At 45.1% G+C, this 18,425-nt stretch overlaps 1 long non-coding RNA gene across 1 annotated transcript in view; it reads left to right on the top strand.

The window, feature by feature from the left end:
* The window catches only part of LOC140219505 (uncharacterized), a 38,268-nt gene that overhangs the window by 6,413 nt on the left and 13,430 nt on the right, over positions 1–18,425 (top strand). Inside the window, exons 3-4 of the long non-coding RNA XR_011895824.1 lie at positions 4,620–4,727; positions 11,046–11,147. This is a non-coding gene — a long non-coding RNA (uncharacterized lncRNA). The remainder of the gene's footprint in view (positions 1–4,619; positions 4,728–11,045; positions 11,148–18,425) is intronic.

The following is an 18,425-nucleotide window of genomic DNA, read 5'->3' as shown; positions in this document are numbered from 1 at the left end:
CCACCCTGATAAAATTAGCGCATAGGATTTGCTACAGAGAAAATGATCATGCCTCTGGACTGTGCAAGGCGTGTCGTAAATTTCCTGTTATGGGTACCCTGCTTGTTTTACTCATTGCGTGGAACGGCGCCCACGCAATGGCGCTTCGTCGCGCATGGTGCGGCTCCGAGCCCACGCCTCACTCACCTATATGCCAGGAGGCGGTGAGGTCTTGGCACGGGTTCTGCGGACGATTGACGTACACGTGGCTCACGTTCCTGCCCGTAAGCTGAAGCATGAGCTGGTGCAGGTGAAGACCGGCTCAATAAAGAAAGGTTTCCAGGCATTTATACAAGTTGTCTCAGCTAAATTTAGCCAGTCTTTTAAAGCGTGCCGATGCACTTTAAGACGACCTGACCAAATGCATTTTGCTCACTATTATATGGAGTAAGTTGCACCATTTTTTGTACTCTGCTTCATTGCATAGTTAGTTAACATTACTTAACCAACTTATTAAGCAAACATGTAAGGGAAACATTCCATATATAAAGTAGTAGAGCGCTTTGGAAAACATCCGATTAAACAGTTCCTAACATTTTATCTACTAGGCATTAATGTTTTCCCGCTTACTGCACATGCCCGCAAAATACAACAAAATACCACTTGACATGTCCGCTTCCGCGCCGTGATTTCAACGCTCCCGAACGATCCGCGTTGAAACAAACATAGGATTTATCCGGGTGAGCTGTCGCTGCGTCTGCTTATCGCTATCATGAACCGCTGCGAGGGAAAGGAATCGGGGGTGTAAATCGCACAGCCAACGTCTGTGTGACTGCACTGTCACCTCATAAGCTGCAGCACACCCTGCAAGATGCTATGTTCTTCTGTATTAGAAATGTTTGGGGCGCTGCAATCACGACACGCAAGCGAGCAAGTCACGCGGCATTTCGCGCGATAGCGTCAAGGAGCCTGTATCGCAGAAAACTCAGCGTCCCGCGTCGGACATCGCATCGACAAAAGTATTTTCGAACTAAGTATAGCCAGAATTTCCGTATGATGCAAGAAATCGGCTTAATTAATTTATTTCTCAAGCTAAAATACGTAGAAAGATTGTAAACTACGAGCTGCACACAACCTGCAGACGAGATAGCTCTCTGACTGTAAGTTGTCTGTTCGAGAAAACATGATTCTGTTACGCGAAAACTCGAAGAAACGTCTGCACACACAAAAACCGGTCGCAGCGTCCGCCATTTTTCGCACGCCAGTGCAATGGGTGTCTTGGAGACCACGAAGCGGCGCGCCTGGTTCCTTGCATTAACTCCAGCTGGCGCTCGCCTCCGCCGCATCACGGCCTACGCAAGCGGCCGTCATTCCACCACAAACTCGCCGTAGCGCATAGCGTTCGCAGCAAGCGTTTCCAGGGGAAAATTACGGTTACATACGCTCCAGTTGCCGGGAAGTGTGAGAAGCAGTCAGGGATCTTTGAATACTATCGCGTTCCACTGTTAAAGGCGAAGCTTACGCGTGCTCCTAATTTCTTTCTTTTTTTTTATTTCGCGGGTATCTGAAGAAAGCGAGAAAACACTAATGCCTAACAGATAGAAAGTTTGAAACTGTTTAATTGGACGATGCAAAGCGCTCTAGAACTTCCTGATTGGCATTTTTTGCTCAACTTCGTGCTTCAGAAGGTGGTTAAATAATATTGACTAATTATGCAATTAAGCAGAACACAAGAAATTGTGTGGCTTACTCCATACGATAGCTCACAAAATGCATTAGGTCCCGTCGTCTTAGAGCAGATCTGCTTATTCTTGAATTCTCGCTTAAGCTAGCTGGAACTTCCTGTATAATGCCTTTTACAAACTTTGACTGTGTTAATACTGGCACGGCTTAACCATCATATGAATTACGTTAGAAAAAGAACATAGTCTCCAACACACTTGCAGAGCACGTTTGAACTTTTATTCAGCACGTTAACTTGGCCAAGGCGAGCAAAATCGCGAAAGAAAGCAACTGGTGTTTCCGTCAGCATCTCGAATCGCTTGTTATCCGAACTAACTTCAAAATTAAAAAGAGAAACGCTAAACAGGAATGATGGTAATCTTCAAGCTGCGTACGCTAGTGGCCTCGGTCACATACTACAAGGGACATAAGCTCGCCTCTTCGAGCCACTTTTTTGTGAAAATGTCTTGCGTACTGAAGCCGAAACGTCTTGAAGTTCTTTAGACCGTTTCAGATTTGTTCGACGCTTCTCTGTTTTTATTTTCATTAACCCTCCTACCGATCGCACGAATTATCGTAAAACCATCGATTACATTTGCTCTTCATAAAGAAGCTATGATGACGCCATCATTTTTTACCTAAATAGTCAAACTAAAAATTTATCTAGAACTAGCATTTACCCATAAGTCTGATTTGGAGTATATGCTGTTAAATTTAATTCCACACGCAAATTTGGAATGCGAAATTTTATTATAAGCTGACAGCTTGCCGCATCTGCCTTAGACAATAAAACGTATGCTTGAATTTGTTCTTCTAAGCCAAGGCACCTAACATGTCACTAATTAGGGCACCGTCTTCTCTTCTGTGTCAAGTAATTAGTCGGTTAGCGTAATGAAACAGGAAAAACACGCTTCAAGACTTCCGGCAGGTTGGAATGAAGGCTTGGACCCCAAATGTGGGAGAAACAGTAGTGTTTGGTGTTTGTTTTTAAACAAGAAAGTAAGTGCAGCTTCCTATATTTTAAACGCATCTTGAAAGAACATTAATCTTGTAGACGTGTAGTAACAAACAAATTATCCATGATTTGTCGATTCGCCAAATCAGAGGACATCAATTAAACCTTTTACTCAGGATTTCTGATGTTCACTTCAGCATTAATGTTTTACAACACAATCACCGGAACGAGCCTTCAACGTTCACGTGATTTTTATTGGAAGTGGTGTCACTACAACCCATCCGGAAGGTCCCTGTTATAAATACCTTTTGTACCACCAGCTCTTTCGAAAGCAAAGCAGTTTCGAAGCCGTTTTCGTTCACGTCTTCGTCTAGATGTTAGTAATGTATAATATGGAGGCTGTCTTGCATTGACTGCATCGCAGGTGTCTGGTTTCAGATAGGTAACAAATTCATTGTCTGGAATACGGAGTGTATGCATATTACTTTTGTTAGACGCATCAAAATTTTGCTCGCAACACTGCTCCCTGTGGAACGTTTTGATGATGTAGATGGGGTTGAACTGCTCTTTGATATTTTGAATGGTGATATATTATCCGGCATTACATAATTTTATGTCCGTAGAATGTGAGCCAATGCTCTGGTTCCGCGTCCAGATTTTCATTTTTGATGTAACATAGCCTCAAGTCATTTCCCGCGTAGAAAATTTCTGGGACACTGTGCGGGGGCTGTAAATCTCGAGGACTGTACATGATTTTAAGCGGTTCAAATATTATTTTACCTGACTTCTGAATGCTCAGATGCTTCTATATTTTACTTATATTTTGAAGCTTACACCTTGGAGTGGAGTTTTATTTCATGTCATGCATTCAGAGACCTGGATTGCGAAGAATTGGGGATAAGAGTTAATGAGGAATACCTTAGTAGCTTGCGATTCGCTGATAATATTGCCTTGCTTAGTAACTCAAGGGACCAATTGCAATGCATGCTCACTCACATGGAGAGGCAAAGCTGAAGGGTGGGTCTAAAAATTAATCTGCAGAAAACTAAAGAAATGTTAACACTCTCGGAAGAGAACAGCAGTTTACGATAGGTAGTGAGGCACTGGAGGTGGTAAGGGAGTAGACCAACTTAGGGCAGGTAGTGACCATGGATCCGGATCATGAGACTGAAACAATGAGGACAATAAGAATGGGCTGGGGTGCGTTTGGCAGGCATTCTGAGATCATGAACAGCAGGTTGTGATTATCCCTCAAGCGAAGTGTGTTAAGCAGCTGTGTCTTACCAGTACTCACGTACGGGGCAGAAAGCTGGAGGCTTACAAAAAGGGTTTCACTTAAATTGAGGACGACGCAACGAGCTATGGAATGAAGAATGATGGGTTTGACGTTAAGAGATAAGAAAAGTGCAGATTGGGTGAGGGAACAAACGTGATTTAATGATATCTTAGTTGAAATCAAGAAAAAGAAATGGGCATGGGCAGGACATGTAATTAGGAGGGATTGTCATTAGGGTTGCGGAATGGATTGCAAGAGAATTGAAGGGTAGCAGGGGGTGGCAGAAAGTTAGGTGGGCGGATGAGATCGAGAAGTTGGCAGGAACAACATGGCCACAATCAGTAAATGACCGGGGTATTTGGAGAATTACGGGAGATGCCTTTGCCCTGCAGTGGGCGTAACAGGCTGCTCCTGCTGCTGCTGATGATGATGATGGTATTAATGCAGCTACCAGTGTGTACCGACCTAGTCTTCACCATAATAAAATAAATATAACTGTCTTGATAAGGAAACAACACTCTCATAGTGTGCATGTTAGTATTACTTGTGAATGACAAGCAGTTAGATTAGCCTTCGCTTTGTAGTCTCAATGTTTCTATTTCGTAATGATATGCGCAAATGTTATCCTAATTTATGTGTTGAAGGCTCTTACAACAGATTGCGCCACTCGCTTTTTTTTCTGACCAGGAGCACCTTGTTCGAGGAACTGTGACGCTGGTTTTAAGTTTTCCTGCATGGCTAATTGCACAAAATGCCTTCCTTGCAGCCGTTGCCCTCACTGCAACTGTACGTGCGGTAAGTGCATTTTCTTCTAGGCACCTGTGATATCCTGTTTCGAAATTCTGTTTATGTTTCGTATTGGTTATGACCGCAAGCGCCATTCCGCCCCTAACGCCGTAAGTGTACCCTGCTGTGTTCCCTTTCCCTTAATCGGAACAAACTCATTATCTGTCTGATCCCCGACTTGATCAGTCCGGTTTCTCTTCTAGGGCGCTTCGCACCACGGCCATTAGGCCCCCCGTTTAAATCTACTATAAACTGAAGGCAAACTTATTCTGCTTGCTTCTTGCCTGTGCCATTCTACTACTGCCCCTATAGGGCTTCCAGCATGCAAGACGCTACGACTACTTCAACTTCTGCTCCGTCAGCCTCAACTCCCTCACCTTTGTTCTCGGTGCCCAGCGTGGCGTTCCCACCTCCCGAGCCGCCTTTCCTTGCATTACACTGCACTCCTGCAGTACCATGGTCGACTTGGAGAAGTTCCTTCTGCACAATTCTCCAGGCAACCGGTGGTGAGCCACTACAAGATGAGAGGAATAAGGCGATCTTACTCGGTAATTTAAGCTTTGAGTGGCAGCGTCTCTACTACGACCTGGCGTCGCAAATGGACCTGACAGCTGCAACATTCGAAGATATCCTTCGCGTCTTCGACCAACATTATGAAGAAAGCAGAAATCCCCTGGTACATCGTGTTATCTTCAGGGACTGAAAACAAGGACCCGGGTCAGCCTTCCAGGACTTCGTCAGCTCATTACAAAGGCTAGATCCTGCTTGTGCGTTAGGAGCTTGGCCCGACGAGTCCCTTCGGGATCAAATCTTGTAAGATGTCGCATCAGCAAGAATACGAGAAAGTTTAATCTACGAAGGATATTGGACGAAGTGCAGAGCAAGTTCACAACGAGCTCAAAGTTTTCAACGGTTCACCTGTCCATCACGACTTGACGCAACGCCAAGATGGCGTCAACAACCATCACCTCGCTCGGCTAGGTGCGCAAGATAACGCTTCACACCGCCCTTCTCCCTCCACCCGGCGGGTTCAAGATGGCGCCCAACGGCTTGGCCGAAAGTTGCGATCTGGGCAGGCCGCCCAACATGGCGCCCAGCCCGAACTCCCTGCAGCCAGTCGAGACATCGCAGTCTATTGCTACCGATGTGGTCCACGTCACCACATAGCATTCGATCGAGGCTGTCCGGCCCAGCATGTTACCTGCCTTGCGTGCGGAAAAGTGGGACATTACGCTACAGTTTGCCACTCGAGGAACCGAACGCATCGACAGTCCTCTGCTCGAGCACAGCTTGTTTTCTCCATGGCTGAAAAAGAATCAGCGACTAAAGTCTGGGCTATGTTTACAATTCAGGCACCGAATTCCCGTCCGGCAATAATTCACGCCGAAGTCCTCATTGCGAGTACTTCGCTCAAAATGCTCGTGAACACAGGAGCTACAGTGTGTCTGATGAACAGCTCCACGTACGAAGAACATCTCAAGGTTTTTTCCTTGTAGCTTTCGAGTCTCCGACTCAAGAATTATTTGCAGCAGGAAATATTGCATTCAGGACATTTTCCGTAGTCCCCAACTACCCCAACAAGGCTGTAATAGTGACTTATCACGTCACTGAAATGATGAAAGTCTGGTCCTAAGTACTCAGGTCCATTCAATATTTGCCGTAGGACAGGTCGCCATACTTTCACGCTTGAAAATGGCAAACGCTTGTATGCGTCCCAACTTGTGAAATGACCTGTACGAGAAGATTCTCTTGAAAGCTTAAGTGAAAAGAGCCATTCCAGTGACTACCCATCGTTTGATGATGGTTTCCCACCTTTTCTTCCAGTTCCTGCTGGTATAAGGGACACCTCACATTTCTTGCAGCGTAAACATGCAGTAGGCACAAGGCCAAGTCCACTACAGTAATGGCCGTGATATAAATGACAAAAGCCGTGATATGACATGACAAAAGATTTTTCCACGTAACTTAGGTCCTTTAGTATCCTCATACGGCAATGTTCGACAGCGATGCAGAATCTCAGCTTAAATCTTTGTGAAATAATTTGCTTTCATTAATTTCAATAAGAACTTTACTTACCTCTTAAACAACACCATTTTAAACGCTACCGGCATTTGACCCAGTCATAATGAGGTAATGGTCTCGGAAAGTCCAAATTACTGATGAATGGTAATTCTAAGCAGATAAAGCCCTAGCACAAAAAAAAAAAGAATGACTAGAGCGGAGCGCTGCTTTCGAAACCGCCATTTAGTACATGGATGACATTGCTTCTTCACGCCAGACATTTAGAACCCCTAACACGCATCTCGGTAGGTGCATTCATCACCGCGAGCACAGGCCGTGATGAGAGGTGCGACTAGGTGAACGCTGTGATGTGTATCCCTGTATAACATGCAATCTCTTTAGCCTGAGTATTCTTTTACCTTGCTTCTGTCAAATGTTCGTTTCGTATCTTCGTAGTTTAAGAGCGAGAGCATTAAATGGCTCGTCGAAGTGGCTCATACCCGAAAAACGGGCCATTGAGACAGAAATTACCACCATCAGCAGTGGCTCATACCCTCCTAACCAGAAAAAACAACATGATTTAAGAAACGAAAGAAACAACGAAAGAACGAAAGGAAGAACAGAATAACAAAGAAAGATTAAAAGAAGCTTTAGTTAGTGCGACAGGTGCTCGCATGCGTCGTTGAGGAGGTTGACCTACAGCGCCATACGTGCACTTCACTCTGCGGCTCGTTAAGCCTTGCAAGAAATCTGACCCCCTCCGATCGCACAATTTAATGCATTACCACGTCTTCAGAAGGCTTTCGTTTTTACGTGTTAGAAGAGGGAAACAGGCTGCCAAAATTTTTCAGATTATCCGTTTTCGCAGATGCGTACTAAGGACCTGTGTCGCAAAAATTTGTTGCCGTCCTTAGAGAAGGTCCTTCTATCGACCTAACCTGTTGGGCAAAACGCGAAGCCCTGGGAAAACTGGAGCTTTCCCTTAATGCAAACTGAATAAAAGTCGAAGTCTCAAGCCAACGACCACGCACCGATCCTGAAAAACTCTGAGCGAACTGATGCTTTGCATATGTCAATTTATTCATTGTTTAGGGTTCTATCTTTTGAACGTTGAAGTCGATGATGATACATTTTGTTAAGTTGTATAGACTTTATTTTAGGTCATGTAGCCGTTGACTACACGCATTCACTCACAATTTCACGGACGACTGTACACTTGCACAGTATTGCCTTGTTATCGCTATGGAAGACGGTCAGAGGCTCTGCCATCGTTACGTGACACAGACTGCTTGCAAACATGAGATCAATGCAGGAGCGGTGTTGAGCCGTAGGTCGCTGTAGTGTCTTCAGTTTGAACGAGTAGCGATCTAGCATGAAACTCTCCATCCATTTGTCACGCTTTTTGCCACATCGATGTTGAAGTCACTACACGTGAATTGCGGCGTTGTATTTGGGTTTAAGGTATTTATGATTTTCGCCAGGAAGTTTCCGCGTCACGACGCAACATGTTTGGTCTGATGTACACGCTGGCAATCACAAGACCAGTAAGCATCTCGACTGCACTAGCGTCTCCCACATGGCTTCTGTATGCCTAAACGCGCGTGCGTGCGTGTGCGTGTGCGCGTGCGTGCGTGTGCGCGCGCTCACAAGACCAGTAAGCATCTCGACTGCACTAGCGTCTCCCACATGGCTTCTGTATGCCTAAACGCGCGTGCGTGCGTGTGCGTGTGCGCGTGCGTGCGTGTGCGCACGCTCACAAGACCAGTAAGCATCTCGACTGCACTAGCGTCTCCCACATGGCTTCTGTATGTCTAAACGTGTGTGTGTGTGTGTGTGTGTGTGTGTGTGTGTGTGTGTGTGTGTGTGTGTGTGTGTGTGTGTGTGTGTCTGTCTGTCTGTCTGTCTGTCTGTCTGTCTGTCTGTCTGTCTGTCTGTCTGTCTGTCTGTCTGTCTGTCTGTCTGTCTGTCTGTCTGTCTGTCTGTCTGTCTGTCTGTCTGTCTGGCTGTCTGTCTGTCTGTCTGTCTGTCTGTCTGTCTGTCTGTCTGTCTGTCTGTCTGTCTGGCTGTCTGTCTGTCTGTCTGTCTGTCTGTCTGTCTGTGTGTGCGTGTGCGTGTGCGTGTGCGTGTGCGTGTGTGTGTGTGTGTGTGTGTGTGTGTGTGTTGTACGTTACAAGCATGCGAATTTCGCATGATTTGCGTATGTGCCACGAGCTGTAATGGGACACGGGGTAAGAGAGGGCAGAGGAAGAAGGCCCTCGGCGAAGCGCCACTCCAAGCACTCAGCCAGTGGAGGGCGTAGAAATTGGTACAGCCCATCAGTACGCTGAACCAGGCCCGTCTGCTTTTATGCACCACGGCTCTGCTCAAAGCATTGCCCATATCGCTGTTCTGACGAAACTTCTCCGGATGTGGCCGCGTAGTCCCAGCCACATCGACGTCCGTGACACACAGACGATGGAAAAGTAACGCATGGTGCTGCGGGCGCTGAGGTATATACTGGTTACGTAGCCGCCGGTTGAACTGTGTTGCACACTAATTCATTGTGTCTCGGCAGTTCTTCGTGTACTACTTCCCGCATGGTCGAAGCAAGGTGGATGGCCGGACTCGTAACGACGCTAGAAACAGTTGTCATGTTTGCCAGTCTGGCTCGGTCTTCCTAAGGCATCCGCGGGTGTAAGAATTTGCACAACTCAAGTACTTCCTCAATATAGGTAGTGCATGTCACTCCCAGAGTTTGAGCTTTTTGGGAAAGTGTTCGCTCTGCACATTTCTTTTTGGCCACCAGAGTCGCCAAAACATTTTCCTATTCGTCAACCAAATTTGCGCGCGTACTTAAGGATGGTTCGTGATTCTTAAACTACATGAGTACGGTTTCTCACTAAAATAAGACGACGTTGTTAAGCTTCGTGACCGAGTTCCAGTAATGTGTTCTCATCCGGTTGTAGTGTGTAAGCCTCTCGTCCATGTCTCCTGCCGGTCTTACCGCGAAAGAGCCTGGTTTCATGTGCTGGTGAGGGGGTGCAGCTGGGGTTGACCTTTGCGCGGTTGTAACTGACGCTGGGTCTGGCCCGCCGTTCTGGGTCATTATGAACGTTGTCGGCAAGAGACCAGAAAGTTCACGTGGTTCGTCGGTGTCATGTACCCGGCACCTTCACCATTCTGCGGCGAGCTACACTCTGTGAACAGACGGTTTATTGGGACACGACGTAACCAACCTTGTGCGCCAGCCGAGGTTCCGCTATCACTAGGCGGACGTCCTCTTCCTCTACCCTCTATTATCCCGTGTCCCACTACAGCTTGCAGCATGTACGTGTAACTAACTAACTAACTAACTAACTAACTAACTAACTAACTAACTAACTAACTAACTAACTAACCAACTAACTAACTAACTAACTAACTAACTAACTAACTAACTAACTAACTAACTAACTAACTCACCAATTTAAGTATATAAATAAGTAAAAAAATAAATCCACCTCTTTGAGTGTGCGCGCTTGTAATATGTTTTTGATATAGCAAGAAACACTCACCCCGGGGTCAGCGAAGTTGAAGAAAGCAGGTAGTGCCAGTGCCACAAGCGCACCGTTGTTGCGCATATTCAAACAATGAATCGTAATATTACATTTGTGCATACAATCTCGCCTCTTTTCTATCTCCAATGTACACACACTTGCTTATAAAGAATGCATAATTTTTACCAGCTTTTAATTTTTCTCTATTTAACCGGACCTCATTCTAAGGCAAATGTATATGTGTATTTTTCTGGCCAAGAGCCTACAGCTAGTATGTGCCAATGTGGCACGCAGGGTATGAAATATTTTAACCTGTACTTACATTTGGCTGCTCTAAGAGAAGGGAAATTTTACAAGCGTGTTGCTTTGCACAAATGGTGCTTTTGTCGTCGTGACATCGTCGACTTTTGACATTATTTGACCGCCTAACGGTCGTTTGTATATCGACAATGCCCTGGAAATAGCGTCGGGCCATAAAGCTAAACTTTGAATGACTTTGAACTTGCCATCTGTATGAGGCAGAAAGAATGACTAACACAACCAGCTGCATGAAATGAAAACAAAAATCTTTCCGCTCAACGCAATTGTCCTTGCGATATTTAATTATGTACCTCGGGATAACTACGCTTTACATAGGGTCGCACTTGTACATAAGGTCTACAGAAGCTTTTTTTTTTTTATCGTAACGCAACCTTGTTCACGAGGTCCCTAGTGCAGCTAGGGACCACGAGGTCACAGCACAGCGCAATATAGAAGGTACTTTGCTGTGTTTGTGTTCTCCTAATGTAATTTTATTTCTGTTTTGTTCTAGTTAAACAGGAGGACCCCTGCACTTTGATGCAATCACATATTTGCGGAAATATGCTTAAACTGAAGTGCAAATTATATAATCATGGATGCTTCTGCTATTGTGGTGAGGACACTGTGATTCTTGCTACCCTTCATAGCAATCACGCCGTTTTCGCAAAAGTCCGATTATATTTAACCGGATGGATTTCTTTAGCTTGGATCCGTTTTTATAGAAAAAGGCGAGGGAGGAGGACCATGACGGTTGGAGCAGAAGGGCCGCTCAAACATCTTAGACAGCGCCACAGCTACGCAGTTGATGAAACTCGCCCCAGAAAATGCTTCCATACATGACCGCTTCGTCATGTATGGAAGTGTGGCTGAACAAAAATTGCCTTTTTCGACAGCAAAACCTGAGTAATCAGTGGTCTGGTAGGTACAATTCGAAGCCAAAGCAGCAAGGAAGATGTGCCGGTGTAAAATAAAATTTAAAGTGAGAATCCCTGAAGTTCTTGCTGCCACATTTATCAAGCACTGTTCCGCACAAAAAGCGTTTTTTCTCAGTCATAAGCCAATGGGAGGAATGGAGCAGAGCAATCGAGAGAGAAGGGCGAGGGTGACCCATTCTTATATAACTGCGACGTACGATTTTGTTGTTGTTTGGTTACAAATGTGCTCCGAATGTTTGAATATTCCCTTTCTGTTCTATTCTATTTGAATACTTGGAAGTCCTCGTGGCAAATCGATCTATGGAAGAGAAATGAAGTTGTTCATGATGCAGCATGCAGATGAGTGTCTAGGCTTATTCGTTGACGATAGAGGAAACCGAGATGGAGATTGCATCGTTGGGCCTGCGAGCAACAAACTTTCAAGGGGCGGCAGTAAAAGCTAAAGATCGGACATATGGTATCGGGGACTCACCTACGAGGGATTCGTAAAGCGCACTGTTCGTGCTGCATGAAACTAACGAGACGAAAGGGGGTTAACCAAGGTACCCGATTTTTATTAGTCATATCATAAGAAGCCAATGAACACGCACACCAAGGACAACATAAGGGAAATTACTTGTGCCTAATATTAGAAATAAAGAAATGATAAATTAATGGAACTGAAAGTGAATGAAAAAAAACAACTTGCCGCACGTGAGAAACGATCCCACAACCTGCGCATTACGTGTACGATGCCCTACCAATTGAGTTACCGCGCCTCCGTTTGCCCGTCCAGTTTCTTGGGTATTTGTGTTTCCTACAAGAACCCTGGGAGTGTTAGCCAGTGCCACTACTCACAAAGCTTGGCGGTGGCGCCACCAGCTTTCATTTCCATTAAATTACCGTTTCTTCATTTGAGTTAATAAGCACAAGTAATTTCTCCTCTGTTGTCCCTGGCGTCAGTGTTTGTTGGCTTCTTATGTTATGGCATTTAGTTACAGAGATGATACAACAAAGTACACAAGTGGTATTTATTCAAGCTTTAGACAGCCGGTATGCCTAACCAACGTTGCAGCTAGTGGTGGTCTTACGGTCTAATGTTCAAATCGGGCTCACGCCCAAATATTCACCGTAGGCCGCTTTGATTTGCCGGGAAGGTTTACGCTCTAGGGTAAGGAAATGACTCCTCCTCTCGTGGGGGCCCGGGAATGCCCTACACCGCCTGAACTCGCCGCACTCGTAAGTATTTGGGGAGCTCCTGCGCTTTTCTCACTCCCCTAGGCTTGCACGCCCTGTAAACACGACCGCATTGCGCGGCTATGCGTGGGATATTTCTCTATCAGGCGCTGGAGATTCCTTTGTCATGTTGGCCGAGTGTCCTCCCGCCCTTTCTCGACACTGCATGTCGAATGCCGGTGAGCGATAGCCGTACAAACGCGAAACTTTTGCAAGAAATTTCTCACTTTTAGGCCATCTAAGTGAGCACCGGAATGAGCACCAGAATTAGTCTGATAAATTACGCAACTAGACGCGGTAAACTTTCTGAAACGCGACCATTCTTGTCCGGACGTACAAAAATACTACTGAGCTACGCTCTCCTCTACCCCACATTCGGTGCTATATTTAGCTCCGATTGCGTCATGCGTGGTGTGACTACCGTACCATTTGCTCACGCTAAACATGCATTATCGAGCAATCGTCTCTCTTTTCTACACAACAATTTTAAAATAGGCGCACGATATCTATTCGCGCATTATAAACCTTACATGCTTAACAAATGTCCTTACCAGTAGGGGTCCTACAGTCCAATTCTGCAATCATGCTTGCTGCCTATTTGCAGTGAGCCCACCCTGGTAAATATGGTAGGCGTGGATTCGCTCCTACGTCGTCAACTCTTCTGTGGTCTTTTGGTCTCTTGCAACTTCCCGCTATTTTTGGACCCTACGTGTAAATTGCGGAGGCGCCTTAACCAAGAAAGCATATAATCATGGCAAAAATATCCACACTTGCAGGTTTTATCACTTCTTGCAGGTTTATGACTTAGCACAGGCTTGAGTTTGATAAAATATTTTACTATAATTGAGTAAGCTCTCGTAAACGTGATGATTCTCCCTCAGATCGACAAATGTGCTGCCAATTTATACCTCTTTAAGCGCCGAGCGAGAGGCTTAATTTAGCTAAGATTGAATCTTGCTTGGCGCAACAGCAGTACCATCTGTGAAGGAGAAGTATGGATGAATAAGTAATCGATTCGTTTTTTTTTCACCAGGATACCGAAGTAAGGTACATGGATGATACGCTTGCACAGATATAACCAATGATTCAACATGTTTTCGTAAAAATGTGTTTAAGCAAGCCTAATTAGAAAGGCTTCTGCCATAAAAAACAACTATTTTACGCGCCAGTGTAACTGTACAGCTCCTCGAATTGGCGGTGTCCGTGTGAAGCCGTGAAGCAAGCGGACGAGGAAGGCGCTTGGAGGAGAAGAAAATCGCGTGCCGGGGAAAGTACGAAGGAGCGAGAGTGCGCGGCGAACGCCACCTAGAGGAAAGTGAAAGCAGGAAGGACAAACGTAGCGAAGCATCGCGGAGGACGAGCGTAGGCAGAAACGCGCCGAGTTCACCTCCTGTGGCACTTCCTACGGGTGTGGTGTGCGATGCAGACGTACTGGGATAACATCCTCCTCGTGCGCCGTACACTGTAAACACAAATGAGCCCATATGGGCGTTTTAACAGTTGATATGCCATTTTTCCCCCCTAGCTTAAAATGAGTACTCCCACGAGAAGAAGTAAAATAAGCTAGAACCATTATTGTACCCCCGACCCCATTTGATGGGGCATTGCGGTTGTAAAATGGGGGTTTTCAAGGAATAACGGTGGCGTAGGGGAAATTGAGACGAGCCAAACAGAGAAAAGAATAACTCAGCCATGACCAACAAGGCAGTCAGCCGCAGCGACAATTTCAGTAGGATTATTTCTGCAGTCAGATTCGAAATATCCCGCGCAATGTGTGTCGGCGCTGTTTTTCTGTTCGGAGTAGCCGCGCCTTGGTGCTGCAGAGGACGTCGAAGTCGGAACTACGCGCGGAGGAACACCAGCCTTCGGAGCGCGCGCGCGTGCGTTGAAAGCTGCGATCGAGCAGCCATTTGCCAGCGACGGCACATTCTTCTTCCGTGGTTGATGTTTCTCACTGCTTTGAACCCCCAAGACTCCACGGTAAGTGACTTTGAACGATTATTACATGTTCTATGAGTGTGCATGTGTTCTAAGTGAGGAGACGCGCTGATATGACTTATTGAAGGTCTCGGTACAACATGGCGCGACAGTTGGCCGTCCAGAACCATTTTGCACGATCACTGTGTTTCTTCGAGCTTTGTCGTAATCGAATCGACTTGAGTGCTCAGAGTCAAGCGAGTGTACTTAAAAATTAGGATTTTATATAATGAGGGACTTTGCCGCGTCTTTAATTGGGCGGATGTGAGCATTCGACATGATCTCCGAAGCGCAAGCCACTACCATAATAGTTACGTGCAGTGCGAGGTGAGCTAAGCTTCGCCGCCTAACCGCGGCCTGAAAATGTGGCGGCTCGTTAAGGGTTTACTGCGGTGCGCGTGTGTTTGTACAACGATCATTTGAGCGAGAACCGGCGGCGCTTCTTTGTGCGCGGTATCTGCTAGCTGGCGCGTACGTGGCGCCAATCCCCTAGCTCGTGCGATTGTGTGCAGTAGGTCGCCCAGTTAGCGCGCATTGTGCAGATTTGCCAGTACGCTCCTTTCTATCGTCTGTGTCTCTTCGCACCTACGTCGTTGATTGTGCAGGCAGTGCACGACTGCGGCACGTAGCATGTAGAGCCTGCGCCGGTCGACTTTGATCTACGGGCGTGAAATGTCGGCGGCGCGTTTGTGGTATTAAAAGCGTGTGGTGAGCTTCCAACGGCACTACGGGTGAACGCCGCATGAGCTGCCGGTCAGAGTATAAGAACCTCTTTATTGTTAGCGTACTGCTTGGCGGTAACAGGTGTCCTGCTTGGGTTCAGATTACTGGATACGCCGTCACTTGAACCTCGGCGGCCGGAGCACGTGAGTACCAGTGGCGGCGGCACCTCGGCGGGCAGAAAACGGTGCCCGTGCCGTGACGAGATATATCAATTTACGCGATAGCATTGCCGGTGATAGGTCATACGGGCGCGTCGCTCCATGCCTGTGTTCTTTGCTGAGGTCGCCACTACGCCTGCGGTGCACTTACTACGCTATATCTATATAGTCGATGCTTGTGCTATGTTGTTATTCAACAGCTGGCGCTGTGCTCTGGATACCTGAACTTGTTTAATGTTTAATTACTTTGCTGCTGTGCCACTGCGTATTGGGTACAGATATTTAGTATTGAATTCTAGGTGCCAAATTCACACAAAGAAGTTGCGCTTTTCAACTCAGGATCATATCACACATCACAGCGTCATCCTATATTGCACGAGTATTAATAACAAAATTTCTGTTGCTGGTGAAAAAAAAAAGGCAGACCGATCAACCTGTAACCTGTATCTGTGAGAAAAATGTGCTTCAAGTCTGCCATTGTCTATAAAAAAAAGGTACTACCTTGGTATTCAATGTCAGTAACACTCATAAGTTATGCATCCTTTTGTGTGAAATAATTTGTCTTAGAAGCCATTCATTGTAAGGGATCAGTAAACATCTCATAGCTTAAGTAGTGCATATGTGCATGAGTTGGGCAAAGGTATTGGTTTGTAAAGAGCAAAGCCATTAAGATATAAAATATTGGCAAGCTTAGTTTAACAATAAGCTGACGAATATACAAAACCTAATGTAGCAGCAGATGTTCTCCAAGATAAGCTTGTGACCAGCTTTTTTGTGTTCTGTGTGATCATTGTAGTGTCAAATTTTTCATTTTTATTTCAGGACTGCGGCTGCGGTCGTTTCATTGCCAACTGTGAGGATGAAGCAGCTTCATGGCCGGAGATCGGGCGCCTCCCATCAGTTTCCCTTTTCAGCAATAGAGGCCTTGGTATGCTCTTACCTAGAGTTTGCTTTTTTACCCTGTATGTTTTGAGCGCAATGGCTAGTTTAGCGGCATTACTTAGAGTGATTGGTGTGACACCTGTTCCATAGGAGGTATGCAGGTTATCCCACGTAACTTTAGCAAACTTTTAAAAATATGAATATGCCACCTAGCTGCACAGAACCTATGTAATGTTGTCTTAGTCTTAATCAATTAATTAACTTCTCAAATGTAATTAGATAAAAAGTCTCAATTATAAAATTGTAGAGCAACGTGAAAATTTCCCAGTACAGCTATCTGTGGCTCAATATGTGCTACATAATGTGTTTTTAGAGCATGAAAGAAGCCTGAGAATCTTGCAAAGTGCCTTGAGTATGTTTCTGTGTGACAGTGCCTGTGTTGTGTTCTTCCTTCAGTCCTCGTCTTTTGCGCTGTACTAACAGTCGACCTCGAGTGGCCATTCCCGTGGCAGTCTTGCATGTATTGAGTGCTTGCCCTGTATAGGCATGTGTGTTTCCAGTAAGAAAAGAATACTGAAGGAGCCCAACGTGATGTATTTCAGGACAAGTGTATGGCGTAAATTACTATAAAATAAACTGAAACAAGACTTCACAGTAGAGGTATGCAGGTGTGTGCATCAGCATAATGACGAAAACCTCATGAAAGTTTAGAAAAATATTCATTAAGTTAGTTTCTGTCATTCTTCTCTGTCACATTATTATTGCAAAAATGTGCTCTCTAGTATTGCACGATTAAAAATACAGTTCAAATACATCATTTGCTGGAACCTTGACATTCATAGCAACATAGAGAGGAATGGTTAAAAATTTGCTTTGCTTCTCTGACCTTCATTTTAGGTCCTTCTCATGTTTGCTAAGCTTCTTAAACTATCATAGACCCCTTCCAAGGTTTACAGGCAGCTTGAGCACATTGTGCCAGATTGTGGAGAAGCTGCAGAGGTCGCAGTGTGTATAGTGGTGTCCGGTAAATGCAAGTTTATTGCAAGATGCATTATGCTCAGTACCAATTATATTAAGTTATAATTTTAGCAAAAATCTGTTTTCCAGATATATATCAATGTGTCTCCAAAGAACTGCACTTTTTAAAAGAGTTGCTCATTCTCTGTCTACTGTTCGGTGTTGTTAAATGCATGTATGTTGGACAGCATAGTGCTTGGCCTTCAGCTGAAGGTAGTAGTGTAGGTAGTAGGTAGTAGTGTAGCAGTAGAGTGGTAGCAGTAGTAGCTTTATGCATGTGCATAAAGCTGCAGTAAGCCAAATGTGAAAAGATAAGGGCTAATACGATACAGCCACGTAGCAAAATTTACACAAGCAAACTGTTTGATGCAATCCCTAGGGAAGTAAGCAAAAATATAAGAATGTGCTTATATGATAAACAGTACCTATGTTTCAGGCGCATGGCCTTCTACCGCCATATTCCATAACAGTTCATTATTTAACACTTTATAACTACTTGCCCTGTTTATGCCTAACTGCTCTAAATTCGAAAATTTTCATTGATTGCACTATGAAGGTTTTGGCCGTGGCTTAAGTTACTGCCAGAAATAAATTTATAGTTGTGGCCGTCCTATGTGTGATAACAAAAAGCCATTTTGGAACCAGGTGACTGTTATGCAGTATGCTAAGTGTGCATATTAGAACAGCCACTTATATTTTCATTGTAACCATGTATAAAGTATGTATGTACACATGTCGAAGCCATAGACTGTGTACTCTTAATTGGAGGTGTTATTGTGTGGAGTAGGTTTTTTTGTAAGCATTGTCTAGAATTTGCACTACATTAAGGTGTAGTGAAGCCAAGCGAAAAATATTGACAAAATGGCTAAAGTACATTCTTAAGAGTATTAAGTGCACTTAGATGACTTTACAGCATGTAGTAAAACAAGAATGGGAACTGAAGTGCTTAATTTTTGTTCATTATTACCATATGGCACCAACATG

The sequence above is a fragment of the Dermacentor andersoni genome, chromosome 7, assembly GCF_023375885.2.
Source record: "Dermacentor andersoni chromosome 7, qqDerAnde1_hic_scaffold, whole genome shotgun sequence".
NCBI lineage: Eukaryota > Metazoa > Arthropoda > Arachnida > Ixodida > Ixodidae > Dermacentor > Dermacentor andersoni.
This window is presented reverse-complemented; position numbering and strand designations above follow the sequence as displayed.